The following is a 13,561-nucleotide window of genomic DNA, read 5'->3' as shown; positions in this document are numbered from 1 at the left end:
ATGGGAGAGAGCCAACTGCAGTAAAACTCCAGCTCAGTCTTTGGCTGTTGTGTGTTTACTGCTGTGTGCTCTAAATGAGGACTTGAAGGCTTGGGCGTGTGCACTGCTGTGAGTTGTTGGAGAGCTGAACAAATCCTACACTGAGAGATGTAAGGTTTTTGGGGGGTAGGGGGAGGAGGAACTGTAATTTTCTTCAGATCTGTAGGGAGTTTCCTGGGAGCTACAGAAACTCTAGATTTCTAAAGCAGAGGCCTTTTCTGTTTCCTGCCAGCCTTCAGATCCCTGTTTGACAGCATGGCAGGTTTTAAAATGTTTTCACTTGGTGGTTTTGGTTTGTTTGTTTGTTTTTCCCCTCCTCGTCTTATTGCTTCAAACTGTGAGAGCAGTTTAAAAAAAAAAGGGGGGGGGGGGGGGGAATACCTGGAAAATATGAACCAAAATGGATAGTCCAGGAAAGTTTTATGAGTACTGAAGTGAGGATTTTGTAACTGGAGACATCGGGGCTGGTCCTGTAGGAGTAGTGCTGCCTCTTCTGCCTTCTAGAGGAGCCTAGGCAGAAGGTTTCAAACTTTCATCTCAAGAAATGGCTTGAAGTACGAGCAGTTAAATTCCACATCAATATGACCCAGTGTCCTGTGCTAATAGATAGCTTGCCTAATACAGTCTGTGTTATAAATAATGTTCTGGTTAACACAGTAACATCTGAGAGGATTGATTTTAAGATTATTGCCCTTGTAGTTCCATAGAAAGCTTTTCCAGGGTGGGGAGGAATAAACAACATGGACAGAAATCAAACCACCAACCAACATTTCCTTGTCACTGTGGTCCGACTAAGAGCAGGGAAGTGCATAGTTGCTCAGGACTCCCTGAGGTCTTTAATAAATCTCATGCCTTCCCATTCCCTATAGCATGTAACTCAGTGCTCTAGAATGGCGAGATGCAGCTAAATATAGTTGTGTTTGTGGTGTAGGCATTTAATAAATTATCTCCACAGATGTGAGCGATTACAGAAGTTCAGTGAAGGATGTGTCTGTTAATTGTGGTGGTCGTTAATACACTCGCCACCCTGAATCCGCAACTCATATAACTATTGTTTTGCTGCTTCATTTCAGGCATATAGACATAGATATTCTATTTACTTTCAGTGCATGTTTGTATCACATACCTCGCTTTGATTACAAACAATATCTTTTCATTGCAGTTGCCAAGCTCTTTTTTGAGGCAGGAAAGATTGTGCCTTTCTTTCCTAAGTGTGGAACAAACTAACATCTTGATTATAGTTTGAAAAAATCAAATAGAAACATAGTATCTGATAAATAGGTATGTGATTATACAGGGACTGTATGGTGTGTGTATAGCGTTCATGCTTAGGAAAAAATATTCTCTGAAAAGATTTTCATGGATTTTTTTTTTTAATTTGCATTAACAACATTTTTTTTCCTAGGGGAAAAAATGAGGAACACAGCAGAAAGAATAACTGTTTAATTTGATAATGCTGATTATTATTGGTTTTTGACCTAAAGACTCAGTAACCTTTGTCCCAAAAATATTATCTAAATAATTTAGGATTTATATTGGGAGTGGAAGAGCAGAGGATGTAGATATTTGAACTATGTTGGAACATCACTGGCTCTGCATTTAGAACAGACTTGACCTTTCTCAGGCTTAGGTCCTGGGCTCAGTGTTCACCAGACTTTCTCAATGGCTTTTTTTGTTTGTTTGTTTTAGGAAGGAGGGAAGTCAACACTTGTCTGGCTTGAGAATGTTTTTAATGCAGGTTTTTAGTTTGCAAAACTAGTATCTGCTGAAAACAGGATGTTTGAGGTCAATGTCATGGAGACAAAATGTTCTGCTCAATAGACATTTTTGTGGAGTATGTGCTGTTTCTTGCATCGTGTGGGGAAGATAGATGATATTGGTGCTTGTGAAACTTCTTTGAAATAATTTAAATATTTCACTGCACTGTTGCATTGTGAAGAGAGACAGAATAGCAAGATCAAATGAGGGGAAATATTTATCTTCTGTCAATTAGTAGTACTATACGTCTGTCTTTGCATCTAGCAGCAGCATGGCTGACCATTTCTTACTGTTTCCTGAAGAGCAGAAGCGAACGTATCCATAGTCTCTTTCAGTAGTTAAATTTTTAAATGTGTGTGTGTGTATAATACATACACCATGAAGTTAAGTGGATTTGTTATAGAATTTAATACTTTATTTTTTCATGGTTTATATTCTGTAGCTATTGTTTTTAGTAAGGTAGAAAAGATCAGTATGTTAGACAGTATTTGTGCCTATTAATTTATCTAATGAAAATTTACAATGAATCTTGAGAAATGGAGAGCATCAGAGGTTTTAAAAAAAGTTAATGTCGGAAACAAATACCAACTCTCCTCAGATCCTCTAAAGACAGACAAAACAAAATTCAGGAGTCAGTTTTGTGAAGGAGAGATTCTTATCTGAAGTTTGAATTCAGTTCTTTGCACAATTTAGGGGAAGTTTAGGAATTATGGAAGTATCAAAAGTGTACATTCTTAGTTCATCCTTATGAATTTCATATAAATAATTGCAATATTTGTATGAAAAAAATGAGACAGCATCAAACTGACATCTAAAGAAATAAATTTGGGCAAATTAGCCTTTTCTACATACAATGTTGAACAAATTCAAAGTTCAAAACGAGTTGTAAGAGAAGTGTTTCTTGGAAATAAACTTGATCTGTGAGGAAATGTTAGAGAAATATTTATTTTAAAAATTTGAATGGTGCAAGTTGCTTCACGATTTTCTAGACTCAGTCTTGTGTGCATCTTCTGTGATGTTAATTGGATGTACAGTAGCTTTGAGTTGTGAATTCCTTCTAACCACTTGCAGTTTTAAAGAAGTGCTAGATTAAGCTAACTACAAGTGAGTATCAAGCCAGCTACAGCACAGCTGCAAATGGGTGAAATAACCTATTCATCTGAATAGCCTAAACTTCAAGAGGAAGTCTGTTCTGTTCATAAATTAGGAAGGGGCCAGTTTATATCCACTCTAAGGCTAAGCCAACACTTTTCACAAATAGAAATGGATTACATACTTGGAAGTGCTTCATTTTGGGGTAATTTCCAGGCTGAAATGCTCCAAGGCCTTTTTAGGAATGAAGCACGCTTGAACATTTCAGGTGAATGTGTGTGAACAGTTGGGGGGGGAGGGGAAATCATGTGCAAGGGGTAGTTGGGAGATTCATCTTGCCTAAATTCAGGATTCTGCTTTGTATTTTCCTATAGTAGAGGCAGAAGTTGGATTCTCTGTGTGGTCAATGAACACAAGAGCGTGTTTCCATTTGCATGCCAGGATTTCCATCCTAAACTGTCTTTCTTTCACTTGACTGAAGGAAGTCCAGAGGACTGGATCAGGCCAGGATGTCGTTGTCTGAAGCTGGCTCAGCTAAGTCCTGTTTTTCATGCCTAACTTGAAATACCCAAAACTGAGGCTTCCAAAATAGTTATTTTGTTTGTTTTAAATGTGTCCTTAGAATAGCTTACCATGCTTCTCGTAAGGATTTGCTCAGATTAGTGAGTAAAGGTAGTAGCACAGAAATGAGAACAAACTGGTTGCCTTGACTAAACCAACACCTCAAAGGTTTGTATTAACTTTGAGGAATGTTGAATGATTTATTTAATACATCTGCTCAAAGGTAAAGCTTTGACATTTCACAGTGAGGGGCTTCTGTCCTAGGCCTTGATTTCTGGCCCCCCACCTCCCCCCTGACAGAGAAGTTTAACAGACAACCCCGATGTTGTGATCATGAATGGTTTTGATAAATAAGCAGATAGGTAACTGTTTGTAGTGTGAGGAAGTTCAGAAGAGCCTGTTCTCTTAGGATGAGATGCTGCAGAGCTTGTTGCCACAGAAGGATATGGAGGGAGGAGCTCTTGCTGGAATTAACCTGAAGAAATGTGGTCACTGAAGAACAGTCCTCTTTTGTCTGGATGTTTCAGCCTTGCTGCTGTTTACCCAGTGATTGGTTTTCATTGTAGGATTGGATTTAAGGGTTTTTCAACCCGTAAATTAAAGTGTCTGTTGTTTCCATTAGCAAAAGAAAGGGTGTGTAATTGCAGGTCTGAAAGCACAAAGCTGGGATATTAGAAGGCCGAAGCAACTCTTACTCTTTATGCTATGTGTCCTTGTTAATGCTGCTTTGAAATCTGTAGATGAAAAGGACTTATAGCAATGTAAATGAATTATTATTTTGGTTTGTTATAACATAGCTAAGACTTTAGAGAAGATGGGTACCTCTCAAATGCTTCACTGAGAAAGCATATCAAAGGAGTACGTTTTTTCTTCTTCTATTTTCTTTTCTTCTTTCTGACTTCCTAACTGCACTGATGTGCGTTTTTGCCAGGCATACAGATATATATTTAGTCCTAAAGTCTCTCTTACTGCTTGGAACATTAATAAAATTCAACAACAGCATAGTTTTCTAGTTTAATTCCAAGAGAAATAGTTCACCCACAAAGAATTAAAATCCATAAATCCATGAAAAAATAATTGAATTTCATTATAATTTCAACAGAAGATCTTCCCACTGGAAACAATGAATTTTATTTTTTGATGAGAGCAACTTTAAACCACTGTGTTGATATTGTTCTCCAGCAGAGCAAACTGACAGTGATATAATTTCACTAACTTCAGTCGTCTTTCTCTGTTGCAAGAAAGAAATCCGTTGTTGCCATAGACAAGCTACAGTTTTAACATGTTTTTTCCCAAAGCAGATTTAAATTTAGTTGGTATTCCTTTAAAATACAGAACTATACTCAGACTAAGCAAAGACGTGTGAATTGGTACCAGAAAACAGAGCAAATGGAACTAGCTTCACTTCTTGAAGCTGTGACAAAGGATCTACTTGCACGCTGTGCTGAACATGAGTGTGCTAAGCATCCTGCAGAAGCCAGCTGAGATAAGCTATGCTATTACATGTCTTCTCCAAGCTGCAGTGGGAGGCTTTCTTGTAGAAAGTTGGCAGGAAAGGCATCCGTTTGCAAAGTTGTTGACTGTTGTTGTGATAGCTGTAACCAAGTTCTTGATGGTGACTCTTCTGTACCACGAAAGTCACATGTTTCAAGTCTTTGAAATCAACTGCATGTAAGTTTACATCTCAAAGAGCCTTGAATACCAACCATTATATTTTTGATAACACCTAGCCTTCCTTTGCTCTAGGTTAGAGAAAGAGAGGAAGGAGCTTGTTACAGTAAATGTTGTCTTTGTATTTCTTGCTGTATGTTAAGTTGGACATGATTCAGTATGCATAGACACTGTCAAATTCCTAAAGTAAGCATTAACCTCTGCTTACGGTTGGGAGGCTGCTCTATTTCAGTGTCTATGTTGGAAAATAGTTGTCATGGGGATTAGTGGATTTGCTCATCTTGATAGACAAATTATTAATTCTTAGATCATGGTCCCTTGAAGTACAAGGAAGAAGGCTTCTTGCAACCTGAACTCTTCAACTTATTTTGGATGATCTGCCACAAATTAATTTTTCAGTGTTAATTAATATTTTGAGAGAAGTTGTGATCTGTTTCCTGGGAGACTGAAGGTTAGCCTCATAGAAGGACATGAACAGATGATACTGAAGACCCATGTAGTTTTTAATCACTTCAGAATCGCACTGGAATTCCAGTCTTGATGGGCATCTGATACCTGTGCTCCCCACAGTCACCGAGGGAATAATTAAGGAATTTATAATGGGATTCTCAACCAAGAGGCTGAGCATGATGCTGTTTCAGGCAGCCAGGAGAAAATACTGAGCTTGATGATTTCGGGTAAATCCTCATTTTGGGGACCTGTATGGTCAACTCTGGGCTGCTGAAATCTGCCTGCTTTCACTATAGTGCTAAGCCCTAAATCTTTTCTAAAGGCAAGAAGGTTAGAAACGGATATTCTTCCAAAAATTGCAGGAGACTTGGTTCTTTCTTTTTTCCTGGTGAAGAACAGCTGGAAATGGAAGCCACATTTCTCCCTTCCAATGTTGTATTGCACAGTCCTTTCCTCTTCCGGAGGATACAAGCCCATATCTGCTGCTTCTCAGAAGAATGGCCTGTCTTCTAGTCTAATACTGTGGAAGAACTTATAAGGGCACACTGAGCAATTGCTTCATTAAATACCTAAAACACTTCTTGCAATAGAAAGACATAAATACCTATATTATGCTATGAATATGTAAATACCTGAAAAGCAAGTAATGTAGAAGCTTTAGCTGGATCATTTTGTCTGTGTTGAGGTGCTCTACTTTTGGGAGGACCAACTAAAGACAAAGCAGTGAAAAAGAGCAGAGATCTATCAGAGTATGGAGTGGGCTTCAAGAAGGCTGGTTAGCGTTGAGAAGCCTACAGGAGGAGAGCACAACAGTGTCTATTTAAATAGCTGCTGCAGAGGGAGCAAGAATAGTCTGTATGCTGGATGGAACGGAAGATAATAGATTTTAATTGCAGCAAAGATGACTTAGAATAGGCATTAAGAGAACTTGTAAGAATTCATAGAAAAAAAAACAAAACACTACAAAAACCTGAACCATAAACAACAAAAATACCCCACCACTTGATCTGATGCCCTGAAAGGGTTGAGACCTTTAAGAGCAGGTTAAACAAATTTCTGTTAAGAATTACATGGGATTAATCGATCCATTCCTAGTCCAAGCAATGGAATTATTATCTTTTGGGGTTCCTTTCAGATTAATGATTTTACAATGATAAATTTTTGGTACAGAACATAGTTTTGTTGTTTTTTTTAAATAGGGGAAATAAAAGTTAGATTGGAGCACATCAACTGGTGCTAAAAAAAAAGAAAAACCCTAAGTGTTAAGGGGAACTTGTTTTCAGTTAGTTATATGTTTTCAGTGTTTGACTTACATGAACAGGTGAATGAGTGAATTTTAGTGGGACAAATGTTCACAGGAAATAAAGTTTATATTTTCACACAGAGCTCTTCCAGAAATCAGATCTTGAGTTTGCATGTATAGTCTATGTATTTGCAGCATGTAAACAGGGTAAAATCAGTGGCCTGGTAATTTTTTCTGAGAAATAACCAGTAAAAACATCTTGAATTTTGGCTGTCAAATAAACCTAATCACTTGTAAATTATCCACAATTAAGAACTATAAAAGAGAGAGAAATGATAATTAATAAAGTCTGAAAGGGACAATTTATTTAATGATCAGGCAGAAGGCAGATTATCAGATAAAATGGTTCATTCTGCTGTAGAGTATCAGCCTAGTATTTGAGAGTGATTATTTTAATTTGAAAAGCTAATTTCCACTGAATAGTGAGGACCAGCAATAAATGGTGACAAATAGGATGTAAAGAATAATGGAAAGGGAACGAGCAAAGCTGGTAAAAAATGCTGATAGAAGGGTCTTATGGATTGTCTTAAACCTAGTAAACAGCTTTTCACTGTAAGTATTTATGCTAATTTGTTAGCAGTATGTATTTAACTAACAGTTAATCTGCAGTATTCAGAATTGTTTGTGCCTCCTGGTTCCCATAACTGCTTATCCAGTGACTGAGTCAGGTGTGCAGAACTGATTTCCTAAAGATGGCAGCTGGCAAAGACTGAACCTGCAATGTAAACAGTCCCTGACTTACGGATGTGAAGTTACTGCTTTGCTTATTTGCAGATCTCTGCAAGATCACAGGATGCGGGAATGCAGATGGGGTTTCACCAGAGCAGAGTGGAGGGGCAGAGTCCATGCTAGATTCTGCCCCCCTTCTCTGCTCTGGTCAGACCCCACCTGGAGGCTTGCGTCCAACTCTGGAGCCCTCAGCACATGAAGGACATAGAGCTGTTGGAGTGAGTCTTGAGGGTGATGAAAAGGACCAGAGGGCTGGAGCACCTCTGCTACAAGGACAGGCTGAGAGAGCTGGGGCTGTTCAGCCTGGAGAAAAGAAGGCTGTGGGGAGATCTTACTGCAGCCTTTCAGTGCTTAAAGGGGGCCTGTAGGAAAGATGAGGACAATCTTTTTAGCAAGGCTTGTTTGTGACAGGACAGCAGCCCTAAATGGAAGTCGTAGATAAGAGATAGAAACCTACTGCCTTTCACTATCCATAGTCATCCTCCTACACCAACATATTGCAATAGCTTGTGGCTATCAAGGTTGCAGGACAAGAGAAAACAGAAAACTTCATACTGGATAGAACTAGGGAATATAAAACCGTAACTGCATGAGAGACTCAGAAATAAACATAGTGGTTCTATAATCCTGTGACTGGTGTAAGTAACAACTGTATTTCAGCTGATTTCTCATACTTTGGGACCGTAGCTAACTAACTGGAGTCTGCCACCAGCAAACTGACGCCACTGTGCTTTGACAGGGTGTTTTTTTTTGATACACATTTGCAGCATCTTTCAGACCATTAAATCGGCCATAATGTTGGCTGTCAATGGTAGACTTACCCTTTTTGGGGTGTAGGATCTCTATTACGAACTGAAAAGACATGGAGAAGCAGCACAGACGTTTCTGGACTGCATCGGACTCTGGAAGCTGTCTGTGTGTGATTCTTAATACTTCATGGGATACATAATAGTGGAGTGCTAGTGGGTCTGCCAAGGTCACTGACTCACGGAGGTCTGTGAAGCGATATCTCCACTAGGCTCCGGGCTTGTTGCCATCCAAAACATCCTGGACAGCACTGTGCCCCAGATTCAGCGTTTGCTGAAGCCATAGATGGGCATGCAATCTCAACTACTGCCTGCAACATTAGGATATTGCCACCAGCAGTGGATCAGAGAGACCAGAAGCATTAATGATGGATGTATTCTGGGACTAGTGCCTGCCTCCTGCATCCCCTTCATGCTCCTTTGCAGCCACAGGGACAACCAGACATAAAGATGATTAACATGTATGCGTCAGAAGTTCATCCCCCACCCTCCCTTTTCCTTTGTGTTTTCCAGAGCCTGTCTGTATGTTTTCTGACACGCTAGTCCTCCTTTGTTCAGCTTTCCAGTATAGGAGAGTTTATTCATGTTTGTTTGGAGATACAATGGGAATGATTAGTATCTGCTTAAAAAGGTTTGGAAACTTGCTCCCCTGCAGATGCTGACTGCCTCTCACCCGTACCTGACTAATGAATGGAAACAAACCACTGAGCAGCCTACCTAGATATCCTGGCTTAGTGTTGCCTGCCTGAGTGTTCACAAGAGTGCGTCCCATTCCGGAGTTCCCTGCTGTGGTACATGTGCAGGTGCAGATAAACACCATTGCTCCCGTATATATGTTGCTCCAAGGCTATGCATGCTTCAGGACCAGCTCCACTGGCATGCTTAAACCAGAAGAGAGGGCATGTATCTATAGATACAGGATTTGGATTCTGTATGTAGAAAATATACCTCATTTCTTTTCATTGCCCCGCTCACCTCTCTTTTGTTTGTGAAGGCCATTTGAAGTCTCTTAGAAGCCACTGGGATCAAAAACTCTGCTTCTATTAGCTATGGTTTAGTTAATTCAGAGAGGGACAGAATATAAGTGCAAGCTCTTAAGACAGAAGGAAAACCAAGAAGGTATTTGGTAGCTCTGTTATACGTCCTTATGTCTGTAGTAAACAAAAAATGAAAGTCATCAAGTATTTTTGCTCTTCTAAACCACGAGTCAGGACTGTTGGCTCCATACATCTTCATGTTAGAAGATGCCTGTATAAGCAAGTACACTGAAGAACTCTTTTATAAAATATGTTGGGAGAAAGAAAAAGGTGATGGTGGTGGAGCAAAATAAAAAACCAAGCTGCATTTCTGTATGGCTGTAAGTTGTTTCATGAATTACTGTGGCTGGGCCACATCAACCCCCCTTGCTACCAGATCAGAGGTATTAGGCTATGGGTGCTGGTACTCTGTGAGACTTGTCATAAAACTACTCAGTGATTCAGTGAATTCTCTCATGTGCCTTCAGCTGAAGAAAACAGGTACCACAAGATGTTCTCTTTTGCCTTGTGGAAGGTATTGGACTTGGTGGTTGTAAGGAGGCCTGGATGTTCCAAAGGCAATGTGCCCTCTCCTGAGTTGTAGCAGGAGATCTTGTTCTCTGGTTCTCTCCTCTCTCCTGTTTGGTAGCACTCTTAGGATTGTTTGATTTTTGGTTTTGTTTTGTTTTTTTTTTTTCTCTTTAATATAGTTTGTATAGCAGCCAAGAAGCAGTTATATATGGAAACTTGAGCTATTATCTCAAAAATAGAAGAGATTTGCCTGCAGTGGGAAAACTGATCTGACAGAGTTCTTGGACAGCTTGCATTGCCACTATCCCTGCTCTACCATTGATGAGTAGGGCTTGTTGTCCAAGAGCTCCGGGGCTAATATGTTTTATTAAGACTAATCACATCAAAAGATATTTTAAAGACCTACTAAAACAATTCTTTTGTAATGGGAAGAAGTCACGCCTGCAGTATTTCATTCAGTTGTTAACCAGAAAATTTACTCTGGGTATGGAAGATACAAAGAAAGATAAGGCAATAAGGTATTAAAAAAAAAAAAAAAAAGCATGAGAAGGAAAGGTCAGGTAACAATAAGTACTCAAGATCCAGTTGTAAACTGTGAACAAACATTACCTTTTTAAGCTTTTAAGTGATTTATGCCAAAAATCGGTATTTTTAAAAGTTACGTGGAAGTGTGGTGTTTTATTGCAACATTTTTGTTTCGAGTACTTTCTGGGCTTTTAAAATGCATTTATCTTAAATAGCAAGATTTTCCAGAACAGAAATGTGTAAGTTTGTCTTCTGGTAGCAAGAAGTTAAGGAAAAGTGTTAGCAGTAGTCTAATGACACAATGCTGGTATCTCGGGACCAATATCTGTGTTCCAGAACTTTGAAACAGACAGATGTGGCATGTTTCTGCAACCAAAATATGCTCACCTGTTGTATCTATGCAGGCTCTGTAAATTCAGTAAGGTTGCTCAGATGTGACTGCTCTTAGAGTGTTGTCAAGCTTGTGGATTTTGTCTGCCTTAAAGGATACAGCAAGAATGTGAAACTCGGAGGCAAGGAGAACATTAAAAACAAGACTTTTGTTTCAAAACCCCGACCTGTAAGCTGAATCTAAAAAGCTTAAACTCGAAGAAAGGGCTGTGTCTGTGTGTATATGTGTATATATCCACATATTGTTTGGTTGCAGATGTGGAACTCTTGCTCTTGCAAATAATTTATTTGTCTTTTTAAAATGGCTAGAACCTTTGGTATTGAATGAGGCATTCTAGAAAAACAAATTGTGATTCCAAACTTCCAGTTGGCTTTTGTGGTTTATAATGAACTACAGAGTGCTTCTAATTGCCTGTGAGCAAAATGCATAGAAATGGTGCAGTGGGCCACTACATGAGGAATGATCGTGGATGAGAATGCACAACAGAATGTATAAAGGCACCACAGATGAAAAGCCAGTGTTGAGAAGGGCATGAAATATTTGCGCAGATGTTTTCCAAGTCCACATCTGGTTGTGCTTCTGTTAAATTGAGTTTAAACTCCTCCTGAAATTTAGGTGCTGAAAATAAGTTTTAGTTGTGTTCAGTTTGGGCCGAACAAAATAATGCTAACACTTGAAGAGGATGGTTTGAAATGCAGACTGCTGAAGTAGCTTCTGACTTTCCAAATGTTAATTTTTTATCGGTTGGTAGTGGCAGGCCAACTATAAGTAGTACCAATAACAATAATTTTATTTATTGGGCACCCTTCCATCATTAATGTCCTGTTAGATGGCTCACAAAAGATATAATCTGCTGTTAATGCCCTGCTAGGAGCCTCATAAAAGAAATAAAATATAAAGGCAGTTATATGCTTAATGGTTTATGCTTTTTCTTTCATGTTGATATAGAAGATTACAGTAAAAAGGCCAATTTTGCATCTTCATTGAAATTAATGGGGTATCAACGACTTATCCTGGATCTGAAACGGGTCCAAAACATGTTAATACTTGTTCTTTAGGTTCACTCAGCTGTTGCTGGAACATTCCTGATTGATTTGCAAGGTACCCCAACTGGATTAATTAGAAGAGAAAAATACTATTTCCCCCTCTAAATTCTGCTTACTGCAAAACCCACTTGCTATAAAATGTCATGTTAGGGAGGCTCCTTTTCCCCATCTTCTGACTAAATTGCCATTTCTTGTGCTCATTCTTTTCATCTTTTATGTTGTTCATTAAAAATGTTACGTTTTATGCCCGGTATTGTTCACAGTCTACAAGGTTTTTATCACTTAGATAAAAGCAATCTACTTGATGCACAGCTGGTCTCCAGAGCGATCTGATTGCTTTTGTGATAGGCCTTAGACACCTAATGCTGTGCAGAGCCCTTCTAAGCTTTTTTCCAAATAACTAAATTAAATTACTTGCAGATGAACTTGTTTTATAACAACATATCTGAAAAAGGTTTTTCAGACTTATGGCCGGTCTCTGCCGTGCTTTCTAACATTTAGTAGCATCATGGTGCCTGGTCCCACTGATTTCTTGAGGAACGAGGTACAACTCAGCTTGAATGTGGCTTCCTCTTTCTCACTCTTTGGGTGGAGTAGAAGGGAGGAAAACATCTCATCTCTAGAGAGGAATCACAGCTGTAAATCTTAAGAGGAAGTGTCTGCCTTTCTAAGTGCGGACTTAGTTGCCCAGTTACTCATGAGGTCTAAAAGTTGGTGCTGGGCTTGCCCGCTGGATGTTGGATAGCCTGGCCCGCATACTTCGGTGAGTCCAGTTCGAAGGTCCCTGATGTTCTTCATGTCCATGAGATACTTGACCATTCCAGTCCCAGCTCAGGATTTTAGTGGGTAATGGGGCACCTCACTATTAGGCATTGGAGTATGATGCCTACATTTCCTGTGCTGGTTTAGCCCAAAAATGAGACTGGTGGCCTCCTGCTTCTCTCCAGTGTGATTCTGCTTTTACTGTACATAATCTGCTTGCTGCAGAAACAAACAAAAACATCTTGCTGTGAAAAGTTACTACTTTTGCCCCATCCTTCAACATACTATAAGCTGAAACTATATGAAAATAAAACAAACAGGAGGTTTTTTAAACAAACCTCTTATATTGTTTAGTGCACATACTGAGACCACTTAACAGCTTTTCTTCTTTTTAATGAAGATTTTTTTTTTTTTTAAAGCTGCCAACCTGCCTCCATATGGTATCATACATGGTGGTAAGTCAACTGGTACCAAATGTACTTTTCTCCACACTTCCCTAGGAATGTTACCTAGCTGGCTTTGGTCCCAAGATAATCAAATAGTTGCAAATCCTAGGTTATTTGGCTTCATCAAATCCTGGTTAAAATTAGCTCTGGTCACCCTGTAATCAAGCCAGTCGTCAGACTTTGTGGTCATGGGAAATGTAAATCCCATTTAGATTTGATTAATTTTTCAGAATTTTTAAACCTATTTACTCTAACGAGAAATGTGTCATCCTCTGTTGGCTTGGAACTGTTTTACAGCCTTTTCTGTTGTTTCTTAAGCAGTGTCTGGCTTTGTCCACACTTCATTAAAGGCATGTAGTGGCTCAAGAGGATTAGGATAACTCAAACCCAGCATTTCTACTCCCAGCGGAAATTAATCTCTTGAAAAGAAAGCTG

The 13,561-nt window shown here is 39.2% G+C and overlaps 1 protein-coding gene across 1 annotated transcript in view; it reads left to right on the top strand.

Annotated features, from left to right (window-relative positions):
• The window catches only part of PIK3C2G (phosphatidylinositol-4-phosphate 3-kinase catalytic subunit type 2 gamma), a 310,696-nt gene that overhangs the window by 33,467 nt on the left and 263,668 nt on the right, over positions 1 to 13,561 (top strand). The gene's annotated exons all lie outside the window — the stretch shown is intronic.

Source organism: Opisthocomus hoazin, chromosome 1 (genome assembly GCF_030867145.1).
Source record: "Opisthocomus hoazin isolate bOpiHoa1 chromosome 1, bOpiHoa1.hap1, whole genome shotgun sequence".
NCBI classification, from domain to species: Eukaryota; Metazoa; Chordata; class Aves; order Opisthocomiformes; family Opisthocomidae; genus Opisthocomus; species Opisthocomus hoazin.
The sequence above is the reverse complement of the archived record's forward strand: the minus strand, read 5'-3'. Positions and strand labels throughout refer to the sequence as shown.